Source organism: Athene cunicularia (genome assembly GCF_003259725.1).
Source record: "Athene cunicularia isolate RWA chromosome Z unlocalized genomic scaffold, athCun1 chrZ_part1, whole genome shotgun sequence".
Classification (NCBI taxonomy): Eukaryota; Metazoa; Chordata; class Aves; order Strigiformes; family Strigidae; genus Athene; species Athene cunicularia.
In genome coordinates, this window is record NW_020799142.1 from 8,595,478 (window position 1) to 8,611,170 (window position 15,693).

The window sequence follows — 15,693 nt, forward strand, 5'->3', positions numbered from 1 at the left end:
CCATGAGAAGCGTCTTTGCAATCTGCAATGAGTAGATCTCAGTGCCGTGGCTAAACATACATTCAGACCAGGGGCAGAAAACCCCTCCTCTTACCCCTGCTCCCTGTGGAGGTGCACAGTTCTTCACTCTGGATATAGTAGACTTTACTGGCAGTTATGTTTCTGCACAAGTAGCAATTTTGTTGTTGATACACAAGAACCTTTTTAGCCTGGACAGACTCTTGTCTCTTTATGTGTTTAATTTAGGAGCAATAATGTAATTGCTTGTTGTGACTGGTAGACAGTTATTTTTGCCTTGCCTTTGTACTAGCTTTCTAAGAATGTTTTTTCCAGGCCTGACTTGAGTTAATCTTTCAGCAGTTGTGTAGGCATAGCATTTTATTTTATTGGTAGCCTTTCTGTTTCATATCGAGAAGTAAGTATTTGAAAGACAGCTGTATTATAACTTCATATTTGGGACTCAGAGCAGTTTATTTGTATGTATGTTTTTTTCATATGTTACTGTGAGTGTCTTTAGATAATCCTCAGGAAAAATGTGTCTGGAAGACATATTATAGAAGACTGTAGCTCATTTTGTACAAGCGAAGGCTTTGCATAAGCAGTTTGTGTATGCTTCAACTATTCCCTAAAAGTTAAGATAGCATCAGCCAAGGCATAAAAATAAGATGTGCACACTGCATTTCAGTCAACCAAAACTCTGTGTATAATGTGCCTGAATGAGTCTTGAAACAACTGAACATTATGTGTCTGATGAGATATAGCAGCCAGTATGTTCTAGCCCTCTTCACTCTCATCTGATAACTGGCTAGGTTATTTTTTTCCCCCATTTGACACTATTATTTGGGAAATCCCTTTTTATCTATGACATGTTTTTAAGCTAGTATACTCCTGTTAAGTATCTAGTGTGTGTACCTTTCCAATACTAAGATAACAAGAAGAATGTTGCTGTAATCTTGGCCTAAGTTATGGCTCTTAGGCTGTCTGTGCACTGAAAAGTAGGTGAAATGTTTTGACAGAGAAAAATATGTGTTGTCAGCTTTGTTTTATCCATGGCTGAGAAGGGAAATGGAAACTATACTTCAGCAGGGTTCACACACTGATGGCTGAAATGATCTGCTAAAACAAATTAGAAGAGAACTGTTCTGCTGTATGCCTCATTCTTTTTCCAGAGAAATGTACAACTAAATGGATCACTTGTGTGACGGAAAGAAATCTTTAAAATAATGTAAATAATGACCATGAAAAAAGCACCATTTACATCACAAAATGGCAAAAAAATATGGGCAGCACAGAGTGAATAGTTCCTCTAATTGAGCATTGGTATCTATCATTTAAATGTGCATAAGGTATAAATTCTTTATGCTATAGTTAATTTCAGTGTTTTGTGAAAATGTGGCAGTGATAGAAAGAGCTCTATATCTGGAGGCAACCTGAAGTGGAAGAGGATGCTCATGGCCACAGTTCCTTGAGTCCTTGTCAATAAGAGACAGAGTATTATGTGGCCCATTTTTACTAAACTTGCTCTTTCTGTGCTTGTCCGCCTTCTGACTTACTACTGTCAAGAGATCACTCCACCTGTCAAGTTCTTCTGCACTGTTCTTCCTATTACCTGGAAGTTCTGTTTAGTTTAGAGGCAACTTAAAAGATTGCAAGAAAATTATCTTTAAAAAAAATGTTGACATCTTGTCTTGGAGTGTCTTTCCAAAGCTTCTGCTGTTGATCTCCTCATAAGACACAGCTACAAATCTTATGGCACAGAACAATTCTCAGGGCTAAAGTCATACACTTGAAAACCTGTATTTTGGAAGCTATGAAGCATTTGTTTGATCCCATATGATGCAAGCCCACCTCCCTCAATTTCTTCCTAGCTGCTAACCATTTAGTAGTCCTCTGCTGGACCCTTTCTGGTTTCTTAGTGCCTTGTTGGACCAGGGTAGACAGGAAGGTAACTTCCCTCTATCTGCTGGCCACTATCACATGTAAAGCAACAGCTAGTAGTTTACCTTTCAGAGAAAACAAAGACAGCAATTAGTGACAGAATATGACCTGAGACAGGAAGTATCAGATTTTGGGTTCAGATATTTAAGTGGCAGAAATATATTTTAAGACAAATAATGAGCAGATGTAAATTTGTGTACATTTTGGTATCAAAAATCAGATGCCTTTTATAACTAAATTGTTTGCATCTATTATCAGATCTACCAGCCAGAGGCTATCTGCAGTTCTAATTATTTCACATGGGTAAGTCACTGGATCATGTAAATTGTCTTTATTTTTTTCCCTTGTTAGTAATCAAAAAGTATAAATACAAATGGGAAATGTCTCTGAATATTTAGTGTGTGTTTGAATCTAATACATGAATATTAATTTGTTTTTCTCTTTAACAGAACTAGTATACACAGGGGGGTGTGCATAGTAGTTTCTCATCCTTTTCAGCTTGACATGCATTTTATGTAATCTCTATATATCCTATCTTTCTTGTTCATTGATTTGCTTTTGCTGAATTTCTTCAGAAAATAAAAGCACTAGCTTTTTACTCTGAGTACAAGTAAATAATGAATTTTCCCTCAAAGACAGACAATAGTGGCTACATTTCAGAAGACTATACAATGTTCATTTCCCCCTCTCCAACAAAAACTGAGAACCTCAGTATTTTCAGGGTTGAGAATACTCTCATTAAGTGGGTCTCGGGCTTTTCATCAGTCACTGCTCTATCTTCTAATGCTAGCAATTAATCTGTGACACAGTTCAGGTTCAATTGATATTTCCAATTTCTTTCCTTCTTTCTGTATTTTTTTGGGAGTTGTACACTTGTCCATTATAATCATGTAGCTCACATAATTATTATGTTTATGAAAAAAGAAAAACTAGTTGTTTTTTCTTTTGCTTTGATCAGCATACTTGTTCCTTCCAAAAAATCATTTTTAGCTTTCTTTTTCCTGGAAAGATGAAAATCTGTGTTTCCTGGTTTTCCCGGAATTTTGTTAGGTCAAAGAAAATAGGATAATTAGAAACTTCACAGTATCATAAATTATTCCTGTAACAACAAAATTTTGTACCTTATCACTGCAGGCAGAAAAGAAGTTCTGTGGGACAAATACCTCACTTTACATTGTTCACCATCATCATCTTTTCCTGTAGCTCCAAAGAAATAGAACGTTTGTTTTATAGACATTGCTGTCCCTAAATTTAGGTGATACCACATGATGCACGGTGGTTCTTTATGAAGCCTTGTTTCACTTACAGTGAAATTGTCAAATGTAAGCAAACTGACAAGGAAGTCCCATTGCTCAAGAACTGATGAAACCATGCTGTACTTCACGTGATTCTCTGCCTGTTTATGGTCACACTCTGAGTAATATAATACTGAAGTTAAAATAACCGTTGGGACAAAAATACACCCTGAGAGTCTTATTTGTCGCTGTAAGAATGTGCAAAGTAGTCTTTCCTGTCTTCAGTGGAACTGTTATTTTTTTCCTGAATCTTAACTATGGCATCGTAGTTTGGGTTTTGTTTGTTTGTTTATTTGTTTTGTTTTCTTGTGATAGATAAGAAACAGAAAGCTATGGCAGAAATAATTCTTATAAGAAAAATTTTAAACCATTGCTATGCATCCATGGATGCTAATTCCACTATTGAGCTAGAGCTTTTTGTGCCCGAGGCTGTGTCTAAGGTATGTGTACTGCACCTAGGAGAACTGCATGGATAATTCTTGTTCTATCTCCTCTGATCTGGGTGTAATACTTTCTAATAGGCTACTGGAGCAGCTGCTAAAACTTCCACTCTTTGCTGATCACTTCTATCTTGCCCTTCCTTCCTGCAACCTAAGCACTTCCCTACCATTTGACTATACCTTGTCTATTTCTTCAATGATTTAGAAGTATTCTGCTTCACAGTAAAATAAAATTAATCTCATTAACAATATTTTGTCTTGCCTACATATTCAATGTCCTATGAATACTGCAAAAGCCCATCTAATATTTTTCTTATCTTTTTCATATAAAAACATCTGGTAACTTTTGATCTGAAGATCTCATTGAGATTAGAAAAGTAAAACAGCAAAATACTGTAATATTATTTAATTTTATAATCAGATGGATTAAATCAGTGCTATGGCCATTCATACTTCAAGCATGAAGTAACACTGACAAATTAGTGTTATTTGAACTACAGAATCATTACAGTTACTGAACATTTGAGTTCTAGTTTCTCTGAAAAAATGACATCTCTATTGTGCTATGCACATAACTACGAAGACTTGAAATACCGTTCTTAGTAAAGACTTCAGAGAATATCCTGCAGTCTTTGTATCTAAAATCAGAACCATACTAGGAGAAGGCAGCAGTTTTAATGACGAAATGGGTGGTGAAAACTGTTTTAGCTTGACGTCCTCATAGATCTGACCTTTGGAAGCTCAACAATAACAGGCTGTTAATACAGAATTGCCCTCCATTCAGAAAGAGCACATGGATGGATATACAAATATAATTCTTTGTGATTGTTTCTTGATAGGCAGCCTACTGATGTGTAGTCAATACCTTTGAATACAAGTGTCTTATGCATAAAAAACAAATGAAGACCATGTTCTTCCAAACTGAGAGTATTTACTGCATAAACTCTCTATTGAGGAATATTTTCTACACAATGCCCTATCTGGCAATATGAAGATTTACAGAATCACAGAATCACAGAATTGTCTAGGTTGGAAAAGACCTTGAAGATCATCTAGTCCAACTGTTAACCTAACACAGACAGTTCCCAACTACACCATATCCCTCAGCATTAAGTCGACCCAACTCTTAAACACCTCCAGGGATGGGGACTCCACCACCTCCCTGGGCAGCCCATTCCAACTCCTAACAACACATTCTGGAAAGAAATACTTCCTAATATCCAGTCTAAACCTTCCCTGGTTCAACTTGAGGCCATTCCCTCTTGTCTTATCGTTTGTTACTTGGTTCAAGAGACTCATCTCCACCTCTCTGCACCCTCCTTTCAGGGAGCTGTAGAGGGCGATGAGGTCTCCCCTCAGCCTCCTCTTTCCAGACTAAACACCCCCAGTTCCCTCAGCCGCTCCCCGTACGACCTGTGCTCCAGACCCTGCACCAGCTTCATTGCCCTTCTCTGGACACACTCGAGTCATTCAATGTCCTTTTTGGAGTGAGGGGCCCAAAACTGAACACAGGAATCGAGGTGTGGCCTCACCAGTGCCGAGTACAGGGGTCAGATCCCTTCCCTGTCCCTGCTGGCCACGCTATTGCTGACACAAGCCAGGATGCCATTGGCCTTCTTGGCCACCTGGGCACACTGCTGGCTCCTGTTCAGCCAGCTGTCAATCAGCACCCCCAGGTCCCTCTCTGACTGGCAGCTGTCCAGCCACTCCTCCCCAAGCCTGTAGCGCTGCTGGGTGTTGTTGTGGCCCAAGGGCAGCCCCCGGCATTTGCCCTTATGGAAACTCCTGCAGTTGGCCTCAGCCCATGGCTCCAGCCTGTCCAGGTCTCTCTGCAGAGCCTCCCCACCCTCGAGCAGATCAACACTCCCACCCAACTTGGGGTCATCTGCAAACTGACTGAGGGTGCACTCGATGCCCTCGTCTAGATCATCAATAAAGATGTTAAACAGGAGTGGCCCCAAAACCGAGCCCTGGGGGACACCACTCGTGACCGGCTGCCAGCTGGATTTAACTCCGTTCACCACAACTCTTTGGGCCCGGCCATCCAGACAGTTTTTTACCCACCAAAGCGTGTGCCCATCCAAGCCACGAGCAGCCAGTTTTGCTGGGAGAATGCTGTGGGAAATGGTGTCAAAGGCCTTTCAAAATCAAGGTAGACAACATCCACAGCCTTTTCCTCATCCAATAAACAAGTCGTCCTGTCGTAGAAGGAGATCAGGTTTGTCAAGCAGGACCTGCCTTTCATAACCCCATGCTGACTGGGCCTGAGCATCTGGTTGTCCATGTTGTGTGATGGTACTCAGGATGAGCTGCTCCATCAGCTTCCCAGGCACCGAAGTCAAGCTGACAGGCCTGTAATTTCCTGGATCATCCTTCCAACCCTTCTTATAGCTGGGTGTCACATTGGCCAATTTCCAATCAGTTGAGACCTCCCTGGTCAGCCAGGACTGCTGGGAAATGATAGCAAGTGGCCTGACGAGTACCCCAGCCAGATCCTTCAGCACCCTCAGGTGTATCCCATCTGGTCCCATAGACTTGTGTGTGTCTGTGTGATGCAGTAGGTCACTGACTGTCTCCTGGCTTGCAGGGGGTCGTTCTCCCAGTCTCTGTATTCTGGCTGTGGAGGCTGGATTTCATCAATACAATTAACCTTGCTATTAAAGACTGAGGCAAAGAAGGCATTAAGCACCTCAGCCTTCTCCTCATCACTCATTACCATATTTCCTCCTGCATCTATCAGGGGATGGAGACTCTCCCTGGTCTTTCTTTTGCTGCTGACATAGAAACATTTCTTGTTGTTCTTGATTGCTGAAGTCAGATTAATTTCTAGCTGGGCTTTAGACCTCCTGATTTCCACCCTGCATAGCCTCACAGCCTCTTTGTAATCATTGAGTCACTAACCTCTTCTTCCAAAAGCTGTAAACTCTCTTCTCTCTGCATTGCAGCCAAATCTCTCTGTTCAGCCAGGGTGCTCTTCTCTGTTGCCAGCTTCTCTTACAGCAGCTGGGGACCGCTTGCTCCTGAGCCATTAACCCTATACCCTTCAGGACTGTCTGCCAAGGGATCCTGTCAAGCAGGTTCCCAAACAATAGAAAGTCAGCCCTTTGGAAGTCCAGGATGTCAGTTCTGCTGGCCCCTCTCCTGGCATCTCTTAGAATAGAAAACTCTATTATTTCATGATCACTGTGCCCTAGTTGGTCTCCAACTGCCACATCCTCCATCAGTCCTTCTCTGTTCACAAAGAGGAGATCCAGCAGAGAACCTTCTCTGGTTGGTTCTTTCATCAACTGTGTCATTCCAGGAATATCCGGGACTGGTTCTGCTCTGCTGTGTTGTCCAGCAGATGTCTGAGAAGTTAAAGTCTCCCACAAGAGCAAGCAATCGTTGCCCTCCCACAAGGGCAAGCGATCGTGAGATTTCTCCTAAGTGCCTATAGAATATGTCATCCACCTCTCTATCCTGGTTGGGTGACCTATACTAAACTCCTACAACATCTGCCCTGTTGGCCTTCCCCTGATTCTAACACAAAGACACTCCACCCTGTCTTCACTATGCTTATACTCTAAGCAATTGCAACAGCCCCTAACAGACAGCACCACCCCACCACCTCTCCTTCCTTGTCTGTCCCTTCTACAGAGCTTGTAGCCATCAATTTTCTAGACATTGACTCATTGAGCTGTAACCTGTCTAGCACTAACCCTGAGTTCAAATCACATTTTAAAAAGACAGGATGGTAGAGTATGGTATATAAAAAAATAGTTTGGACCAAGTCTAGTCTGTTTACCCAGGCATTTCTTTTAAATGTGGAAATGGAGACCAATGGAAGAGTTGGGGAAAATGGTAAGCATTCTCATGTCCAGTAATATAGATCTATTTTTTTTTTTTGAGACTTAGACAGATGTTATAAAAAAAAGCAGAAGAGCATGCAAAATATTTGTAGTCACAGCTTAAAGAATCTTCATTTTGCTCAAGAAAATCTGGGGAAAACTAAGGGATTTCAGTAATATAACTTTTTTTGTATGGAGATTTTTTATGTTACATTATGAATAAGTATACTATTATTACATATATTACTAGCTCCATAATGATAAACTACAGTATAATGGACAAATTAGTAGGTAAATTTGTATATGAATGCCAGTGAAAGAATATTGTAGGATCCAGTATTATCAAATGCATCTATTGATTGAAATTATATATAAATAATATATATTTTCTTTCTAAAATATTATAGATTACTAGAGACTGATTGACCTGAATATAATTGGTGTATGCTGGATATTTTCAGTATTTAATGAAATTGTTCAAGTCTTTCAGAACTTTTAATGCTTTATTATTGGCTAATAGCTATATATAATTATTGTTTACTGGTCTTAATTTTAAAATCTGTATTATTGATTAAACATTCCATTATTAATCAAATTTCATGAGGTATGGGAACATTGGACCTAATATGCAGTGTTATGAACTACCATACCAGAAAAGTTTTGTAACTGCAGTAACACCCCCCCACACACATTCCATTTAAATGTATTTTAATGTTTTTGTTTTCTTCCTCAGTATTTATCAGCTGTAATACCTATTATTACTGTCTTCAATGTGAGCAAAATTAATTTTAAAGATAAGAATACAGAAAATTTAATAGTCTGGATGTTAGGCTTCCTACAATTAGTCTCATTGTAGGAGATTAGTAAGTGTTTCTATTGGGGGCACACTATGTGCTACAAATACTATGTCACTATAGAGAAGATACACCTTCCATGTTGAAATAGAACATAACATGTGAGGAACAACTACAAGCCATCCATGTTTCACAGTAGATTATTTAAGACACCTGAGTTTGGGTCAAGAAATGGCAGTGCATCCCATATATGGTCCAGGTCTTTTTTGTCTGGCAGAGTAAATGACAATATATCAAAGGATGTGAAAATAGCTTTAATGATACAATGAATCTCATAGTGAAAAATACATGAAATCTGCAGCTGACACCTAGAAAGAATTACCTTGGACTATCAATAAGAATGAAAATATTTTATAATAAGATTAGTCAGAAGAGTTAGTACTCTGCAAAACCAGGCTGTCTAAATGAAGTATTGTAGTAGCATGAAGTATATAGCAGACATACTTCAAAAGATGGAACAAGCTTTAGTATGTAACTGGTGTAAATAGCCGTTGCTCAGTGTCATGTCTGGGTGTTTTTCTAGTTCAAAGGGGTACTACTAGTAAGCTGTTCCCATCAGTATGAGGGTCCAGCTCTAATACGAAATCAGTCCCTAACACAGACCTGTGAGGTAGTGGGTTTTTTGAGAAGCAGGGCTAACGGGTTACTTAATCTAGCCATACAATTGTATATTCTTTGGTCTGGGCTGTTTAACATTTGCTTTTTAGAGAAAACAGTTGGAAACACAAAGCTTATATAATAGACAAAGCCAAATTTAAGTAGTTTTGTTATGACTATGTGGGCAGAAGAGTCTTCCCACAAATAAGGCCATTTTACTGATGTATGGTGGGGTCTTCAGCAGTAGTAAATAGCCTGAATCTGTGGTTACCACTGAGCTGCCTGAGGGATAGAGTAAAAAGGAAAATAGCTGCTTTTTATGGTACCCTAATCTCTAGAAACCATCCCCATATGATGTTCTTAATTTATATCACCAAGTTTGAACAACTGACAGATTTTAACCATTACAGGATTCAGTAATGTTATAAAACCTTGAAAAACACAAAGTCTAGTTACTGTGTCTCTGCAACTGGTATGAGGTAAAGCTTCAGAATGAAACTGATAAGCAGCTAGATAATAGACTAATTAGTAGGGTTGGTATAGACCCTCAGGTGCTAATACATGTTTACATGAGACAGTCAAGATATTTTCAGGGAAATGTAAGAAGACTGAAAGATGGAGAAACATAGATTTTAAATTTGCAAGAGTTAAATACACTGTACTGCTATAACACATGGGCATCCATAATGAACAAAGTAATTAACCAGTGTGTGACAGATGTGTGATAGAAATTGATAACGAGAGGGGAGATGAATGGTATATTTTGCAAAAGACAGATCAAATGTGTATCTCAAAAGCTGAAGCATGGAAAGGTTTAAAGCAGAGCTCATGATAAGGCTTGGGAAGCAAAAGTTGAGTGGTCAGCACTGTTAGTCACTCTGCTTGCTGGGCAGTTCTGTTGCTGAGTGCAGAGATGTGATGGGAGGATGCTATTTTCCCTGGATCATGGCACTTCCCTCCCTCATCCTTTCAAAGAAGAAACATTGCAGCCAGCAGATCGTTGAATGTCAGCAACAAATACATTTGCTGTGGAATTAAATTTCCCTTTCCTACACTTCTGTATAACTGTGTATTTACAGCATCAGTTCTCTCTATCACTTTTATCTGGAGTTAATTTTTAGGATTATGTTTTCTGATATGGGAGTTAATACTAGGTAGGTATGTTTTGCAAGGATGATAGCTAGGGAATGTTAACTTGAGGAATTTTATGACTGTCTGTTAAGTATTACCTTTTGTATACCTAAAGATTTGATCAAGCAAATGGAGAATATTTTGAACGATGCAGCCTATTTCCAAATTAACATTCTGATGTCACCTGCTGTACATACTGGAGAGCAATGTGAGATCTGCTCTGTACTAATGGCATTAATCAGAATAATTTCCTTGGGATTTCGGTGTATTATTGTGTTCATCACCTATTGTTTGTTTCTAACTTTCTTTTAATACAAGAATAAATACTATTTTAATTAATCCCTGTCCCTTTGATATTGATATTAAATGCTAGTAGACAATATTTTTCCAATTAAAAATATATATGCTTATTATTCTGTATTAGGTTAATATGGTTTTGCATTTCACACCATGAAAGTTTATTACTATGGTGACATTAATGCATGTAATGTTCTCCAAACCTGTTGTTACCAAGAGATAAAAACTGATTTGATAATTGATAACCTAAGGTGGGATCAAGGGATGTTACTGCACTAAAGCCATTAATGACAGGAGGGGTGGTCAGGACCATAATACTCTACTACAAAGGGAGTGCATCACATTGCCAAATATAATATGAGGAACTGTTGATGATGTGCTGTGCGAAGACCCTCTTTATTGTGTCTTTGGATATCTAAAAGCAGCAGATTGTTGCGAGACCTTTAGCTGGGGGTCTGTCAACATCCCTCTTATGGAACTTGCTTTTGTTGTGGACTGGAAAAACATCTTTTTGCTGATGTAAAGCTTAACGTAGTCAGAAGGAGCGCTCCAATATAATGTTGAGGCCTCAAGCCACTGACCTCTGGGACAGCAGCTGTGAAGCATACGGGGGGATAATTCTAGGATCCTTTTCTCTGAGATGACAGAGTTGACATCAATGGTATTGATCAAGACCCAGCTCTTCTACATCAGAGTGTGCCCCATGGTGAAGCAGGCAGGATGTGCATCTAGCACCGAGCATGGGAATATGCCACAGATGAGCTCTTCCCCTCATATTTTTTCATGTAATAAATGGCCCTGTCACAGAAGGTACCAGTGTTTATTTTATTTCAGCTGGTGACTATATTCTGAAGCATCTGAGAACCCTTTTATTATGGTCATGCTATTGAAATGCTGTTATGTATGTTCTTTGCCAAATCTCTTTACCTCAAAAACTACAAGGGGAAGTGAGTTTCACAAGTCACTCACTGCAAGCAAGATTTCCACTGTGTTTTGTATAATTGCCTGAAAGCAGTTTCTGGAATACTGTGATTAAATAGTGATTTTAAAAAAACCCTATAATTAAGAAAATCTTATAGTTTAAGACTTGCACAAATGCTTATCAAGGTATAGTCTAATTTATTCTACTTTCTTTGGTTTTGCAAACACAAGATCTACCAATTCACCCATAGTCATTGTACTTGACTGCTTCAAACCATGCCCAGTTTAGTGTTGAGCCCTGCTAAGGAGCTGGTCTGGTTTTAACGGTGGCAGATTAAGGTATTGGTGCCTGTGGGACTATGAGTGAGGCAAGACCATCCTACTGCCTACTTGTGGCTGAACCCATCATTGGGTGGCTTGAAAGTGGGGATGGACTCGTTCTCCATTCTCCTGTTGTTACCTTTCAGTGAGTGATGTGGCTTTTGCAACATGGGTAAGAAGTATGAGGAGTGGTATGAGTTTTGGGCTGGAAATAAGAAGTATGAGCCATGTGTTGTGCTGGCTAATTGTGTCAGGCTGGTGGTCTCTGCACTGCTGTGAAGCTTTTCTGCAGGTAGAACTGCTGAAACTGTTCCTAGCGGGTGGATTTACACTAAGGGGTTCATAATTGCAGTTCTCTGTACCAATCATGCTGGTGAAATAAAAGCATGGCTCCAGAAGGTGCTGGCAGAGCTGAAATGAACTAATTAGAGCTTTAAAATAAATGTTTGTGGAAAACCGTTTTTCTACCCACCTAACAGTTCTTCTAACCTCTCTCTCTACCAATCAGTCCTATTTTTCCTACTTTTTACTAATTAGTTTAATTTTCAGTCCTACCTTGGTCATCGTGTGCAGTTTTTACTCAGGAAAGGACTTTCCACTTTTATTCACCGAACCCACTTTGCTGTGCTTTATAGAGAACTCATGCCTTTTACAGGAAATGAAATAAATCTCAACCATATTAGGTAGATGATAAGAGCAGAGTATGTACTCTGTATTACCAGATAATATCCAGGTACCCTGAACCTGAGCCTGAACGCTTAGAAGTTCCTGCAGAGCTCTGGCATCATGCCTGAGTAATTTATGTTAATGCCATTTCTGGAGTTCTTCTATCTTGTTCTTTTAATTCTGTGTGTTTGACAGTGCTTCACCATCATTATCTTCAAAGATCTGCACTAAACTAGATATTTTCTACCTGTTCCCTCTGTGAAAAGTAAAACAAATCAGTTATCTTCTTTGCTGCCCCTTTAGTCTCCTCACTGTGTTATTTTTCGCCATTTTGACCTTGTAAATCCAATAACTTCTACAAGGATCTCAAGAAAAACTTAAGAGATTCTTCTGTATCAACAATATGTTCTACTATTTTATTATACATTGTCTTTTTTGTCAGAATTTTTAAAGTGTTTTCACAGTCTTACCATTATTTCAGCTAGTGACTTTATATCTGTCAAGTATATAGAATTCAAGATTTAAGTCAGTATATTATGTTATCTCTGAACTTGAAGATGGTATACTTTATTATTTGTGAGTATTCATTAAGTAATAAATAAAAACTGATAATTATCAGTTTGAAGAAACTGTGTATTTCTACTGAGTCTACTGCACAGATATGTTTTGGAATTATTTCCATATGTTCATTATATCAGTTTAGTGTGAGTTCTGTCAGAGATTCATTGTCATTATAGTTAATTTTATCCAAAGGCTTTACTATGTTATTTTGCTGTTTTACCAGTTCAGAATAAAACGATGCTTTTGTATTTTCCTATCACAAGCAATAAGTACATGGAAAGACAACATAATATATTTTAATACAGGGTGAAAATTAATTCCAGTCAGTTTACGTTCGACAAAATTTTGAAGGATTCAAGCTTTGTTTGAAATGATGGCAGTAGTATAATCAAAATATATTGAATAGATTTTCACATTTGAAAAATTTTGGTCTGAAAATTTTGTAACTGTAGGCTATATTAATTTACATCTTGAGAATATATGGCCAAGAATTTTTCACTGAATTTAATTTTCTGCAGAGTAAAATCCAATATTGCTGAAATGTCACAATTTCTGTGAAAGAAATTTAAAATTGTGTTCACTTAATATTCTGTGAAGCTTTCAGATAATTACAGTTCAGCTGATTTTGGCTTTTATTTTCCCTAGCACTCTCCAAAGGAGATGTATGTCTTGCCACAAGTCTCTGTCTTCTCATCTCTGAGAGAATGGCAATCTGTTGAAGGCTTGTCTAACCCCCAGTGCATCAATAGCAGTTCATGCTAGTGGGACAGCAGCAGTAATTGGTGTTACATGGCTTTGATGACCACCCAAGAGGTTTAGGCAGACATGAATTTCCCAGCACCTTTACATAATGACCATGCCTATGTACTTCCTCCTATGTCTGATGGAGCTATTTGTATGGTCGTGGTTAAGCAAACTGTCAGTGTGTTGGGAAAGAAAGTAATACACAAACTCAACATGCAATCTTTCTTGTCTCATGCCATGGCACTATAGTGCATTGGATTACTGTGCACTGCAAACCTCCCTGGCTTTCAGACACTGTTATTTCCTGGCAGAAGTCAAAGTACTCAGTTACAAAGGAGATGTGGTGGTACCAATCTCAGTCTGCTTTTCTGGTGTTATCAATATATTTTCATGGTGGTGGCCTGCAGTTAACAACATGTGCAAGCTCTGTATCTACGGTAACATACTAAAGCATGAGAGTTTTCTGAAGCAGAAGTGGTAGTACAGTTTGGACAATAAAATAATGCCCTGATTCATCTCTAATTAAAAGTACACTGTATGAAATGTTTAAGAATGGGGAATAGGAAGGAAGCAGCAGCTATAATTTTTTATAATAACCTATTACTAACCATCTAGAGCAAATTGATTCACACCTTCAATTTAGTCAAATCTTTAACGAGCTGGACAACAGATAAAATATTTATCTAGAGTAATTAGTTTTTATAATATGGGGCCAGTGTTTTACAACACAAAAAATACCTGTTTTTTATCCAGTATGGATTTAATGTCTTAAAGCAAGCTGTTACTGCCTAAAAAGTGCTTTTTTACTCATGTGACACAAAGGAATAGATAAATAGCATCCATGACAATGTAAAATGCAAAGCAGATGCTAAAAAGGTTTCCTTTCTTGGTATTCCATATTAATCAGTAATTATTTTTTATTAATTTACTGGTCTTGTGATAATGTTTAAAATTAATAATTAATGAGAAGCAAATGGCAGCCCCACAACAATGCAGCCGGTTTTTGTTAAAGTAATTAAGGCTGTTGCATTCATGGTTACATGGTTGATAGAAATTCTGAGCAATAATTCAGACACTGTTTCTAATGGTGTTGTGTTATAGTTGTGTTAGCAAGTTCTAGAGCCATACTACAGAGACAATGTAGAAAGGGTTTTTGCTTGAGTTTCTCACAAAATGGGGAAGTGGTAATGAAGATGATTCTTCTAGTAGACCCATCTGGTTTCAGAGAAAAACTGACTATTTTTTTCCCTTATGAAATTCTTCATGCTTTCCCTTCAGTATTCTTTGTTGAATAAAAGACAAAATAATTTTGATATTTTGGGATGAAGAGGGGAAAGTTGTGGGTTTGATATTATTTTCAGTAAAACTGGAAAACTTCTCATAAACAGATCTTTTCTAATTTTATTTGAATGTGTGGAAAATATCCGCTTTGATTTTGACTAGGGTTAAACTCAGGTAGGGCACAGGCACTGTGCTTGTATGCAAGTAAATTTTCAACATTTACTGTGCATTTGGGCAAACATAGAATTAAACTTATCCACAGTTACTAACAGGCCAATGTTGTTTGTAAGAAGATGGTTTGACTATGCAGAGGGAAGCCTGACTATGCTTAGATTTTAGGTCAGGGACGCATGGTATTGTTTTCAAGTGGAACTGAATTGGTAGCCATTGAATATAAAGGCTCAAGAGTCAGCACTGCATAGTATGCTCAACTGTTATTTTTAAGTTTCTGCCCGAGTGTCCCTTGGAAACAGTCATCTGTAAGAATTCAGCCATCAATGTGGGATAGGAGCAGGTGCAGTGCTCACAGCCACCATACTGTGAGCCAATACAAATTAAGGGTCTAAGAGACTGAAAGCAAGAGGAAGCTCTGAGGGAGGACATTCAGCTCAACAAGAAGCCAAATATAGGGCAGGAGGTAGTGTGACAAGGAATTTGATGTAGGGGGATGTCTTCAGCTGCTTCTGAGAAAGAAAATGTAGGCATTGAAGGAAATAAAATACTGGAAAAATAGAGATGAGATAAAGTGAAGTGTAACACAATAGCCTTCATAGACATGAATGGAGTGATTAGGAGTGTAGTCATGGTTAAGACTAAAATA